Consider the following 14,428-nt stretch of genomic DNA (forward strand, 5'->3'; position numbering starts at 1 on the left):
CTTCATGTGTTATACACACATGCATAGGTACGCACAAACTATTATTTCCCGTTACAAATACATATACAAATACTTTCAAACAAAAATAGTTACAGGTATTTAACATTAAAAAAGTCCTCTTCCTATCCTATATGTTACTTTTCTTACAGCAAAGTCAGATGACAGCATCAAGTCCCAAATTTCTAGTCAGTGTGAAACTTAGTTGTCCACTTGTTTAATGTAATAAATCTCTATCAGGCAAGCATTACTGAAAATTTAACTTTTTCTCTTCCATTGAGGAAATAAAATTTCTAATCAACCAGTAAAGAAATATTTAAAATAAATAAAATCAAAAGGTTTCCTCTGCTTTTCATTTTAACCAAATGCTTGAGAGGAAAACATGAATTGTTTCAGTTTCCCCTTTCTGAATCCTTTGCCATTCATTGGGATTTTTAAATAACTATGCCATTATCTTGCTTGTATAGACTTCAAGTAAGGTGATATCTAATGAAGGTATATCTAGAATATTTTTGCTTAAAAACAAACAAAAAACTCTAATAATTTAGTCAACAATACCAATATATGATCAGACTGATATGATCATTGCAAATTTTGTTTTAAAAGTTTATCATAGTACAAAATACCCAAACATGGCTAGATTACATTACTACTTGTAGCCACATATCTTATCTATTCCAAAAATAGCTGCCACACAAACTGTTTTTGTCACTCCAGCTTTAAAAATCTGACTAGGAATATAAGTTAAAATAGGCAAAAAAAAAATGATAAGACAACATCTGTCCACACTGGAAGAGTTCAAATCACCAGGACCAGATGGATTACATCTCAGAGTTCTGAAGGAGATGGCAGTCGTGATCTCAAAGCCACTGAACCAACTTCAAAGATCTTGGAGCAACGGGGAACTACCAGAGGACTGGAAAAGAGCTGATGTAGTTCCCATTTTCAAAAATTAGAAAAAATGGATCCAAAAAACTATAGACCAATCAGCCTGACATCAACACCTGAGAAGATCCTGGAAAAGATAATCAAGCAACAGATCTGTGAACAGCTAGAGGCAAGAAAGTTATAACTAGTATCTAACATGGGTTTGCCAAAAACAAATCATGCCAAACAAACCTTACTGCAGTGGTGGCGAACCTATGGCACGGGTACCAGAGATGGCACTCAGAACCCTCTCTGTCGGCATGCGTGCCGTTGCCCCAGTCCTAGGCCTTCAGCTAGTTTTATAAAACCTTTTCGCTTTAGGCCTCTGCTGCCATGTGCAAAAAAAAAAAAAAAAAGGTTCAATCAACCAGTCAATTTCAACTTCTTGCAGGAAAAAAAAAGATCTTGCAAAGTTGGAACTGATTGATTGAACTTTTTAGTCCCACCCAGTCTGCCGTTACCACCGTAGCCACACCCAGCCAATGGGCCACACCCCCAACTAGCACACCCAGCCAATGGGCCACACCCACTCGGCACCCAATGATGCATAAGTGGGTTTTGGGTTGCAGTTTGGGCACTCGGTCTCTAAAACCAGAATTAATTAAAGAATGTATGATTAAATGGGCACAAAATTTTGGTGAACCAGTTCTACCAGACACTTGGGAAACCATCTGGGTGAGGAATGTTAAATTTACACAAGCCCAGAACTTAAGGGAGAATTTTTACAAAATGTTTTATAGATGGCACCTTGATCCACAAAAAGTGTCTTGTATGTATCCTGACTTACAGCCTAAATGTTGGAGATGTGGTTGCTTGGATGCTACTTATTATCATATTTGGTGGTCGTGCAAAAATATAAAAGCTTTTTGGATTAAGATATGGTGGAATATTCAAAGAATTTTTAGAAGGAGGGTAAAATTTACCCCACAATTGTTTTTGTTGGGTATCGTTACTGATTGTAATGTTAAGGAGGTTATACTGATGTTAAATTTAATCACAGCCGCAAGGTTGTTAGTAGGGCAATACTGGAAGAAGGAATCTTTGCCTACCTTGCAAGAATGGTTTTTTAAAGTTTCTTATTTGGCGGAAATGGCAAAGATTTCAGCTTTTTTAAAGGATCAATAGCAAGAGAAGTTTTTTGCGGTATGGGAAAAATGGATAGATTTTATACAACATAAGTTGGATATAAAAAATATTACTTAGTTTTTCAATAACCTATATTCTTTTCTTCTTTTTTCTTTTATTCTTTTTTTTAAGCATTTTTCTTTTTTAATATTTATGCTTTTCTTTTTTACATATATATTATTGTTAATTATCTTATAAGCTTATGTAATGTATTTAGATATACTTATGGTTTATACTTTTTTAATTTCTTTCTAAGATTTTTAGAAATTTTAATTAAGCCTATATTCAGCTCTGGGAAGGTTGGGGGGATGGAGTGGGAGGGTTGGGGTGGTTGGGTAGGGTTGTTTTTTGTTTTTTCTTTTTCTTATTTGTAAAAACTTTAAAAATTTTCAATAAAAAAAATAAAAGGTTCGCCATCACTGCCTTATTGTATTCTTTGACAAAGTAACTAAATTAATGGACCAACAAAATGCTATGGACATAGTATATTCAGATTTCAATAAGGCATTTGCCAAAATAGATACAACCTACTTCTTGGGAAGTTTTAAAAAGGTGGGATAGACAGTATCACTATCAGATGGATTCACATCTGGCTGACAAACTTCATTTAACCTTTAGTCCTCAGTGGAACTACATCTACATGGAAAGAAGGATGCAGTGGAATACCCCAAGGTTTTGTCTTAGGCTCAGGACTTTTCAACATCTTCATAAATGATTTAGTTGAGGGGATAGAAGGGGAACTCATCAAATTAACAGATGATACCAAAGCTGTCAGGAATAGCCAATATCCGGGAAGATGGGCTCAAGATCAAAAATTCTACAGGTACCAACTGCAGCAAGAATTGTATTTGCCCATCATTGAAAAAATGAAAATTTACCAACTGAAAAAGTATTACTTAAGAAAATTTTAGAGTGTGCAGAAATGGACAGATTGACTTTAAAGATAAAAGGGAAAGAAGACTCAGTGTATTTTAGAACATGAGATAATTTCTATCAATGGCTAGAAACATGAGCTGGAGAGAAAGGAATGTGATATGTAACTTCGAATATATATTAGTAAGAAGACTATTGAGTGATTAATTAATATATTGTTTATTATAATTAACTATTATCTATTATTTCTTGTTAAACACATGAACCCAGATATTATGCTGTTTGCTAAATATTGAGAATGTTATTTGGAAAACCCCTAACCTCAACCCCAATCCTAATCCTAATCCAAATCCCATCCCCGGTCCCACCTCATTCCTAACCCTATAAAAACTAGTAAAATTTATACAAAAAAATAGATCTTGACAGACTTGAACACTGGACCCTAGCTAATAAAAGAAAAATCAATGAGAAAGTAACATTTTACACTTAAACAAAAAACCAAATGTACAGGTACAGAATAGGTGGCACCCGGTCCAACAGCAGTAACTGCGAGAGGGATCTAGGAGTCCTAATGGACCACCACTTAAATATGAGACAGCAGCCACCAAAAAAGCCAATGCAGTCCTAGGCTGAATTATCAGAGACAGAATCAAGGCCATGTGAAGTGTTAGTACCGCTGTATAATTCCTTGGTAAGACCACACTTGAAATGTTTTATCCAGTTTTGATCATCATAATATAAAAAAGATGTTGAGACTCAACAAAGAGTGCAGAGAAGAGCAACAAAGATGATTGGGGGGCTGGGAGCTAAAACATACAAAAAATGGTTGCAAGAACTGGGCATGTCTAATCTAGTAAAATCTAGTACTCTTTTAATATTTGAGGGTCTGCCATAAAGAAGAGGGGTTCAACCTATTCTTCAAAGCACCTGAAGGCAGGAAAAGAAACAAGGGATGGAAACTAATCAAAAACCAACCTAGAACTAAGGAGAAATTTCCTGTCAGTAAGAACAATTAAACAGTTGAATGACTTGCATCCAGAAGTTATGGATGCTCCATCATAGGAGACTTTTAAGTAGAGATTGGACAGCCATTTGTCTGAAATTGTACAGGGTCTTCTGCTTGAGGAGAGGATTGGACTGGAAGAGCTCCAAGGTCCCTTCCAGATTTATGATTCTCTTAAGTTCTTCATTCTAAGAGTGACGACTGAAAGCTGTCAGGTGAATGGTCACAAAGACCCCCCTTCTTCCAGCACATTTTATATAAACCAACCCTTATTTTACAATACAGGTACTCCTCAACTTACAACCATTCATTTAGTGACCATTCAAAGTCACAATGGCAACAGACAAAGTGACTTATGACCATTTTTCACACTCAAGTCTGTTGCAACATCTCCATGGTCACATGTTCAAAATTCAGATGTTTGGCAACTGCACATATTTTTAACAGCTACAGTATCCTGGGGTCATAAGATCCCCTTTTGCGAACTTCTGAGAAGCAAAGTCAGTGGGAATGTAAGATTCACTTAACAACCATGTTAGTAACTTAACAACTGCAGTGATTTCACTTAACTGCGGCAAGAAAAGTTGTAAAATGGTAGCAACATAAATTTTGGGCTCAATTGTGGTTGTAAGTCAAGGGCTATTTATTTATATTGGTCCCACGCCAGGGCCTCTAAATTTTCCGAAAATACATTTATCAAATGAGAAGCTATTCTACGAATATATACCTTATTTTACTTTCCTAGGTAAGCTACTTTCAAGGCAGTGAAAAGTAAGAAGGCTAATAAGTCTTAAAGAAAGCAAAATGAAACATGGTTCCTGAGCATTAATAAAAGTGTAAATTCTCAAATAAATTATATTATAAAATAAAATACAAATATATTTTAACAGCCTCACTAGATCAGATGACTGTATCAGGTATAACATGGGAATATGTTATGACTACTAATAGTGAAGAAAAATTGTAGTCACATGCACACATGAATGAAAACAATCAAATCTCAGGTTTCTAGATTTCTTAAAGTACAGAAACTATCAAATGTAATACAATCTTGATACATTAAAATAACTTGATTTTGTCGGGCACAAAACTGTGTAAAAATTCTCCTTGTTCTCAACTTCACATAGAATAAATTACTTTAATCAAGTGACTTCTGCAATAATTTAGGTACACAGCAAAAAATCATAATGCAGATGAATAATGTGAACTGTATATCATGAAATAGTTGTTCAAATGCCAGAAAGTTGTAAAATGATATACACATTTCCCTGGGGCAGACTCCCCTCCCCCACCATTCAATTCAAAGGACCTTATTTCTGAATTGGTATACCTAGGATTACACATGGCCATAGTTCCACTGAGTTAAGCAGGATTTAAAAAGCAGTTTTAACAGGGAGCAAGGAGCCAATTCTAGGAGAAAGCCCAGTTATTTTAAAATCTGCTCTTAATGGGACGGGATGTTTATCTATTACCTCCGTTCCCTTCCGACTGTGCCCTTCGCCACTACTGGCCGCATGCCCACGACTTTAAGGAAATCGAACTCAACCCAACATCCCTTTAGCGCGCTGTTCGCGTTCTTCCTCCAAGAGCCTTTTTCTTCACTGCAGGGTTACAAGCACCGCGGCAACTCGGGGTCTCTACGGCCGTTATAGCCCTTTAGTACTGCTTTCAACTTCTCTCCTCCAAAGCTTCGCTTCCCCGCTTGTTCGAAAGTCTCCGCTGCTTGTCCTGATTGGCTGTCGCGGAGCAATTGGAACGAGATAGCGCATGCGCGACCTCTCGTTTTCCGCCTTTGTTACCTAATCTACCGAATACGGTAGAGAGCCGTAATTTATGTCTATAAATTCCTTCCTCTTTTGCTTGTGTTGGCCTAAACTTTTGACCCTTCTAGCTTTCCGTCCTAGCATGCCTTCACGAGGCTTTAGGTTTCCTGTGTAAATAAACAATTAGGTGGATGGACATCGTTCGTGAGTCGGATCAGAGCTGCAATTTCCCCCCGCTGGCTTACTAAATGTATTGCTTCTCTGAACACCTTCTGCAATAGATTTAGGACAGATACTCTGAAAAAAAATTTTTACGTTATTTATATTAAAGAAAGTGTTTTATAAATCGTTTGTCGCTGCTCCCCCTTCTTTTCTCAAAATTGAAATGATTAGAAAAAATATTTTTCCACCTTCCTCCACAAATCGATCTGCAGCAATCTATTTCTAGTATTTGTTTCTGAGATACTGTTAAAGAGCAAACTTCAAAATTAAGTGAAGCAATCTCAGGTTGCAAACTTCACAAATGTAGATGAAGGCCATGATCTTTTTAAATCAGGTGCTTTATCTTAAGCTCGTTTTTAGTTATAGTACCAGAATAATGGATTCCATAGTTTGAAATGCAAACCAATAGAGAGTGAATCTGAAATCTCAGATGTAATATGTTGAGTGGAGTTAAAAATGGTGTCAAGTGTGTTTTCACCACTTATTTCCTTCTCAGTGTGTTATGTGAACATGGTAATGTCTAATATCTTTCTGTGAAGCCATCCGTTGGATTACAGGAAAGCAGGAGAAACATTCACTTTTTTTTCTATTATTTTCACTAAGGCTTTTGAGTCTTAGATTTTTGAGTTTTCAGAGTAACAATAAACCAACCTATGTAGCCTGTAAAACCTTATGGTAGATTAACACAGAAAAATTATTTTGTTTTGCTTTAAAGTATTATTTGAGCCCTTTTGTTACCATTACAAATAATTTTTCATGCTTTACAGGCAAATCTTAGAGCCAGGGCAAAATATAGTTCCTAATTTTCCATGGCCAAAGGAGCCACGCTTCCTGGAAAACAGCAGTTTCTTGTGATTTTTTAAGGTGAGAAATACGAAAAGTATAGAATATAAAATGGGGGATTTGCTGCTGTGCCATTGAGATAAATGTTTTGTAAATAAAGTTGCTCAAATTCATCAAATCCTAATTCTTTCCTCACTTTATGTCTCTCTTGGCTCCTTTAGATGGTCAGGAGGAAGTCAATAACTGGATCTGAGAAACTGTCCATAGCCTTCTTAGCATGCTTGAAAGAGATAGTGGTCTTGATGAAGGGCATTCCCAGAGGTTGTTTGGGACAAGCATCACTCTTTCTCCAATCTATGTATTTAAAAAAGATTGTAGAAAAAGTGGGAATTCAACCAATGCTAAACAGTTTTTCTGGATCCTTTTTAATCATGGTTTCACCTTGGATATGGGATAGAAATGTCATTTGTTTAGGTGGGGAAAGTGTGCTCTTCCAGATCCGAGTTGAACTCTTAGTAGTGTTCGATAACCACTAACTATGATATTCTGAACCACCTGCAAAGGTTAGAGGTTGAGAAAACTTTTGCCAAAGTCTCAGGTCTTCCTAAGTAAGAAGCACTAATCAGAAATCGTGGACAGAGAGAGGTTGGCATGCTAGGATTCATATATGAGCTACCAGAGGGTTTGGTTTGGAAGTAAAGATCTATCAGTTTACTATGATTGTTATGCTTATGATACCTATTTATATGTTTTTATCTTGACTGAGCTGAAGATGTTGTAGACCAGGCATGTCAAAACTCTCAACATCATGTGATGTCACACGACGTATCGCGACTTTTTCCCCGTTGCCAGCAACGGGGTGGCCGTGATTTCAGCATGACACATCGGGGCATGGGCCAGCAGTTTGACATGCCAGTTGTAGACATTTTGATCAATTATCATCTTCTGCAAGGCTGGTAAATAACTGCTTGGTTTTCTGGAAATATCCCTGTTAGAAGTAGGATAACGTAATAAAACTGAAAGCCTGTCAATACACTTTTCCTGTTCAATTTATATTGAGCATAACTAAGAAGGCATTATTCTGAACCTCTCACACTATCCCCTCACTTTAGGTATATAAGATATTACATCATACTTGATACCTAAAAGCTGTAAGAATTTGGCTGAGATAAAACAGGCTGAAATTGAAACTTACCAAGATGAAATTGCTATTTATACATAAACCAACCGGTTTTCTACCTACTGTGATTACAACATGGGATAATTTTCTTTGAAAAAGCAGGTTTTTGACTTAGGAGTCCTCTGGACTCAAAATTGGGCCCAAGGTACTTTCATGATTATATTTTCTCTATCTTGTATTCTCATTCTGAGTATCTGATGTTAAATGTTTATCACATATGTAAAATGAGAGGGATAGAAGCTTGAAATAATGTTTTTCTGTGGCAGCCTTCACCTTGTAGAATAGTATCCCCTTGAGCCTCTTATTTGGGCTACTCGTAAGGCTGTCAAAAATAATTTTTTCATACAGCTTTTGAGGTAAAATTATTGCTGCTAACGTCAATCAATTGAGCCTATGGATGCATATGGATTCATACATATTATTGTCCTACTTGTTATTTTACTTGAATATTTTATTTTGCAATTTTATTGTATTTTGGTTTTATCTAGTGATAAGTCACCATGAATTCTAATTTGGTAACATAAAAATAAAATAACATTTTAAAAAAGTGAAATAAATATTTCCTTATATCCACCTCAGTTTGTCATGACATTTCATGGCAGTGTTATAAAAGTTGTTTGCTATTTGTTCTTGTCTTGATATTTTTTAAAAATTCACAGATGTTTCAATAGTATTAACACTTCTAGGTATCCCAATCCAAATTGCAAATCAGGATTGACCTTGCTTCTTGATCAGCCAAGATTTAGATACTGCCACAGACTGAGACAAAAAAGATTTTAAGAATGCAGAAACAATACAACATCCTGCCTAAATATATCCAAAGTTAGGTCAGTAGAACAAGTTATAACCAGGATCTAACTGTGAACAGGTTTCATGGCTTACACATTCATCTATAGTGTTGGTAAAAATGACTTTGTTTGGCTGGATTTGTCCAGAGAAAGTGAATGGAAAAGCCTGCCATACGTTTTAAGAGAAAGTTGCACATTTGGTTCTAATCAACTCTAAAAGCCATCTTCTAATGCAATAGCTTTATTTATTATTACTTGTTGTTTTTTTATTATTTCTATTCTTAAGGTTTTTTTTTTCAAATAATTATTTATTTTCACAATATCACTTCTCTAGTGGCTGTTCAAACTTGCAACTGCGCTGAAAAAAGTGACTTAACAATCAGTACTCACACTTAAAACCATCATGGTATCCCTATGGTCATATGATGAGAATTCAGGTGCTTGGCAATTGGCATGTATTTTCAACTATTGCAGCATATCAGAGTCACATGACCACTAATCATGACCCTCTCAGCCAGCTTCGGACAAGCAAAGTCAATGGAGGAAGCTAGATTTGCTTAACAACCATGTGATTCACTTAACTGAATGATTCACTTAACAATCATGGCAAAAAAGATTATAAAAATGGGCACAACTCATTTAAGAACTGCTCTGCATAATCATGGAAATTGTGGTCCCAGTTGTGGTCATAAGCTGAGGCCTATCTATATGATAAAACAGATTTTTCAACCTATTTATTCATTTATATTAATTTATCAGTTCTAAAAGGGGTTACTTTTGTATAGTTTAATATTTCATTTACTGTTGATTATTTGATCAAAACAACTTTTCAGAAAGTAATTAAAATGATAATCTCTTCAAGTTGAAATCTCGCATGTTTCTCCTGGGTTTAGTGAGGAAAGGATATTTATTTTATCTGAAATAGGCAAATTCAAGTATACTTGTTTGCTCTCACTTTACAGAACAGCAATTTTTAAAAAGATCACTTGGTGGAGCTAGATTATTCTCTAAATGAAAGGTCTTGAACGTAAAGCAGACTGCCTTAAAGGCTGATTGGTTTGTGAGAAGGATTTTACTGATAATTACAAATATGTTCAAAAACAACTTAGTGACAATTACTTTTCCTTGGAGTGATGCAGGATAGGTTGAACCACAATATAAAGGCAATGCTGCAGACTGCCGTTAGCTATTGTTCTGGTCTTTCAAAACTTAAAAAAGCAAAATCTAATTCAGTTCACTGACCAAGGATCAAAGGGACTTTCAGTTCTATACTGTATGTGAGGTATTTTGTTTTATTGCAGTTGCATAATGTTAAAATCTATGGAGAAAGTCTTTCAGCTAAAAGACATAGTAAAAAAAAGGATGTGCAAAATACTTAGAATGGAAAATATACTTGTTATTAGACATTTTTCTCATTTATAGACATACTAGTTAGGTGAAACTCTTCTATTTTACAAGTAAAAAAGATCTAGAATCCGTCAATATATTCATTATTGTGAAACTTCCAGATAGCCAAGACTTTACTATCTAGCAACACATTATATTACTATACCCTACTTTCTAAGTGCTTTATGCCAGAGATGAAATTTGAACCAGGGTGTCTCAACCAACCAGATGACTTACCAGATCTACTCCAGGTCATGCCATTTTCCATTGAGATTTACCAGTTTTCATGTCTGGAGTTATTACTATGTGGTTCATGGGAGGATGTCAAAAGGGGAAGGATGAGCAAATGGCAAAACATATGTAATGATTCTCTTGCCCAAAAGTTGTGGACTTAAATACTTGCATTAGATATCAGGATGCAAATAGCTGGTTTATCATTTTGGCATCATTAGAGATAGCTGCCAACGCTAATGATTACCCTGTTAATTTTAATAGGAAGCAAATTAACATTGGTAAATATTATCACAATCCTATATCATGTTTCAGTAGTAAAGATGTTATCCTGGTGTCTGTCAAGTAAGATAGAATATATCTGGGAAACGTAAATATATTATACTGTAATAAATAAAAAGTGGGATATAAAATTAATAGTTAATTTCAAAATACTTATTTTTGCTGTAATTTTATTTAATTCTTTCATATCTAGAATCAAGCAATCCGACTTCTGTATATAATGGATCAGGCATTGGCAAAGAGGAGCTCAAGAGTGGGCTATTGGTCATATTTTTTGGAATGGGCCAAATTCTATTTCAGTATTTTGTTTATGATTACTTAGGGAAATGTTCTTGTCAAATCAATGTGCTGTGCTGTAAGCATCTTAAATATGAAATTGGATGGCCTCTAATGCTTTTTACTGAAGATAGCCACTGACAGAGTGAGACACTTGCTCGAATAACAGACTCTTTTGCTCATGCATCATCCACAAGAAGTATTCTTTTATTCCTCAATCCATTTTCATAGTGTTTCTACCAATTTGTCTCTTATTTAAATATCAATTTGTATCTTATTTAAATATTTTAAACTGTCGAATCAAATAGAAAATTAGAAACTGGAAGGTAATACAGCTCACATCAGTTTTGGAGTATACAACCAAGAAAGGAAGAAGTTCAGTTAGCATTCCACAACTGTATTTTATTTTAATCATTGTATTTAGAATGTGTCCCTGTATTTGTGTGTGTGTGTGTGTGTGTATGAAGTTGATTGTTGCATGGAAACAACAATAGCCTGATGGCATTTCAGGTAATGACTGATTAGTTTAATAGGTGGATAGAATTTAAGGAGTTATTGTGGGACTGTTTCTCCCTGATTGTTTCTAGCTGTTCACTCCAACAGGCTAGTTATGCTTAGGGTCCCCTCAGCTCTGGAATGCCATTTGGCAGGGCTGAGAAAACATGTATTTTCAACCGTGGGCCTTCCTTAAGAAGCATTCTCCCCCTGGAGATGAGGATGGCCCCGATACTACTGTCAGTCAATCAGTCTGTCTGTCTGTGTTGTCTGTCTTCTGTGTCTTTCTCTCTAATTTTTATGCCACTCATCTCCCTATACTGTTAGATGAAATATTTGCAGAAAACTTTCCTTTCAGCATAAAGGTCTGGTTCTGTGCCCAGGCCTGGGATCTTGAGTATGTGAAGCTATCTTCTGCTATGTTAGCATTTGTGGAGTGTTATTTTCCTAGCTACTGAGCATTTTGATTTTTTAATATTTATGATTGTAATTGTTTTTATTTTTCTTTAATATAAAAGCCATCTAGAATCACTTGTTGAGATGAGAGGCTATACAAATTGATGAAACAAATGCACAAACAAATAAATGCAAAATGTCTTTGATGAGGGTGACATATACATCTTGTAAAATAAAGTAAGCTATATTTCTTTGCAATGAGGGAATGGACAACTTTCAGCAGCTGAGTCTCCGCTTTTCTAAATTCTTACATTGGCAGTGAAGGATCTGGTGAACCAGGTAGTAAGAATAAGAAGGGAAAGAATTATATTTCATTTTTGAAATATAAAAAAATAACTCTTGTTATTTTGTCCATTTTTCATATTATTTAGATTTCACTTCTGAATTTTTTGCTATATTTGTTCTTGTTTCTCATTGTTTAATGTTACCTGAACTGTGACCACCTGCATGACAAACATATATGATTCTTGTCAGCTAGAATATATTAAAAATAACAGTACTTCAAAAAAGAAAAGTTGTATTGCTATTGTCAAAATAATGTTTCTCCTATCTTTTGTACTCAACCTGGATGTTTTCTTTTTTTTTTTAAAAAAAAAAAAAAGCTTTGATTTAATAATAGCATTCTGATTGGAGGACCTACAGGTCATCATTTCATGATAGTTTAAGTGACTTATGAGCTTAAGAAATCAAACTGTTCATTTCCTGCAGGTTCTTGCCACAGTTTTTTGTCACATATAAATGTTATCTGTCCTTGCAATCTCCATCTAGTTTAAAAGGAAGATACAATTAATCAATCAGTAAATCCCTAATCTCTGTAAATTCATTCAGCTCCAGATGTAGGTCAATTACTTTTGGCATTTGGGTAGTTTGCAGGAGAACATCTACACATGCACAAATTAATCAAATCTATTTTGAAAGGGTTTGTGCTGCAAAGCTTTGAATACTCTATTATCTTGACCTCAAGTGAAACTTCTTGAAGTTACGTTGCAAAAAATATATTCATATTGTAGGTATTATTTCTAATAGAAAGTTGTAAGTGATGAGTAATAAAAAAGATCTCGGGGCTGTATCCAAAATGAAAATTCCAAGTACTCTACACTCCTCAGGTAAATGTGAATTGCTCTTCCCTTTCACCAAATAATTTAAGATCCTTTTTTCTCGCTTTCCTGATTTGGTTCTTACAACAAACCTGGGAGATAATTTAGGCTGAGTGCTAATGACTGGCCTAATGATTTTGGTAGATTAAATATCTAAGTGGCTCACTACTTCTATAACAAGTATCTCAGCTAAAATAAAAAATATATATAATTCATTAATTCTATTCAATTATTCATGATATACAGAGGTTTATTTATTTACTTGTTTCTTTGTTAAATTTATATGCCTTCCATCTTGCCCAGAAGTTATTGTATATCTTATATTTACCTCAAAACGAATTAGGGCATCTTCAAAAGGATAGAATACATACATACATACATACATACATACATACATACATACATAACATACATACATACATACATACATATCTCTGTGTTTGTATGTATATAATTCTAATAAAATACTTAGAATTGGCAATATGGATTATCTGCCCATTAATATGTACACATCACACCTTTTTATATGCACATGCATTCACATGCACATTACATGCACTCACCTGCATACTGCATAAACTTACATTCTCTTTATTCTTTGGACAGAAACAGCAAAACAAAAAAAGAGGAAAGAAAATGGAATAGAGATGGGTTGAAGAAGCAGATAACTGCACTGAAAGAAGAAGAGAAAGCAGTAGACAAAATTGAATCTAATTGAGCAAACAGAAAATAACTGGGCAAAGAAGGAAAGACAACCGGAGCTGCATATAGATATTACAATTCATTAACAGAGGGGACGAGCCCATCTTTTCAAGTGGCTGAAGAGGATAATCTCCAGAGGCCTCTTCATCAGTGCTATCTGTATGAAGCTATTTTTATTTCTTGTCCATTTGTTTGTTTTCAGTGATATTTTCAGCAACTGACACTCAACCACTTCCCCTCTTCCAGTTTTCAGGAAGTATTTGGGAGATTCATCTTCCATCAAATAAACACTGTATATGTCAGGGGTGTCAAACTCAATTTCACTGAGGGCCGCATCAGCATTGCGGTTGCCCTCAGGGGGCTGGATGGGTGTGACCATGGTGGGTGTGGCCTACAGAGTGGGCATGGATGGAGTGGGTGTGGCCAGCTCTACATTGTTTGTGTCAAGGGTGCCTGTGGGGGCTTGGGCAGCAGTGGGACAGATCTGAGGGTGTCTGGCAGAAGGGAGTGGGACCAGGGCAAGTGCCAAGGCATGGTCCACTGGAGGAGCCTCACTGTTCCTCTCAGGCCATGTTGGGGGGGCTGGATGGTGGTGCAGGCTGCCTGGAGTCCTGGGCAGCAGAGGTCAAATGCCCAGCCTGGCCCTCGAGCACCCGTGGCACCAAGCCCAGCCCCACTTCCCCAAGAGAGAGCCCAGCTGCACTTACCTCCTCCTCAAGGCTGCTGCTGCTGTGCTTGCTCTCCTTAGCCAGGTTGTTCATGATGGGTACCAGGGCAAAGTCAGAGGGAGGCCCATTCCCTCTCAATGGGAGAAGACCCAGCTTTGTATCCAAAGCTTCCTT

At 35.9% G+C, this 14,428-nt stretch overlaps 1 protein-coding gene and 1 long non-coding RNA gene across 5 annotated transcripts in view; one reads left to right on the forward strand and one right to left on the reverse strand.

Annotated features, from left to right (window-relative positions):
• Window positions 1-5,644, reverse strand: part of SGO1 (shugoshin 1) — a 39,079-nt gene extending 33,435 nt beyond the window's left edge. For all 4 annotated transcript variants that reach the window (XM_039348871.1, XM_039348872.1, XM_039348874.1 and 1 more), the window contains exon 1: window positions 5,398-5,644. The gene's annotated coding sequence lies outside the window, so the exon portion shown is untranslated. The remainder of the gene's footprint in view (window positions 1-5,397) is intronic.
• A 134-nt stretch (window positions 5,645-5,778) lies between these two features.
• Window positions 5,779-13,972, forward strand: LOC120310443. Its single transcript, XR_005557360.1, has 3 exons — window positions 5,779-5,938; window positions 6,678-6,774; window positions 13,491-13,972. It is a non-coding gene; the product is annotated as an uncharacterized LOC120310443 (long non-coding RNA).
• The last annotated feature ends 456 nt before the right edge of the window (window positions 13,973-14,428 follow it).

This window comes from Crotalus tigris, unplaced genomic scaffold (assembly GCF_016545835.1).
Source record: "Crotalus tigris isolate CLP2741 ecotype Arizona unplaced genomic scaffold, ASM1654583v1 scf7180000018184.2832721, whole genome shotgun sequence".
In the NCBI taxonomy this organism is placed as follows: Eukaryota; Metazoa; Chordata; class Lepidosauria; order Squamata; family Viperidae; genus Crotalus; species Crotalus tigris.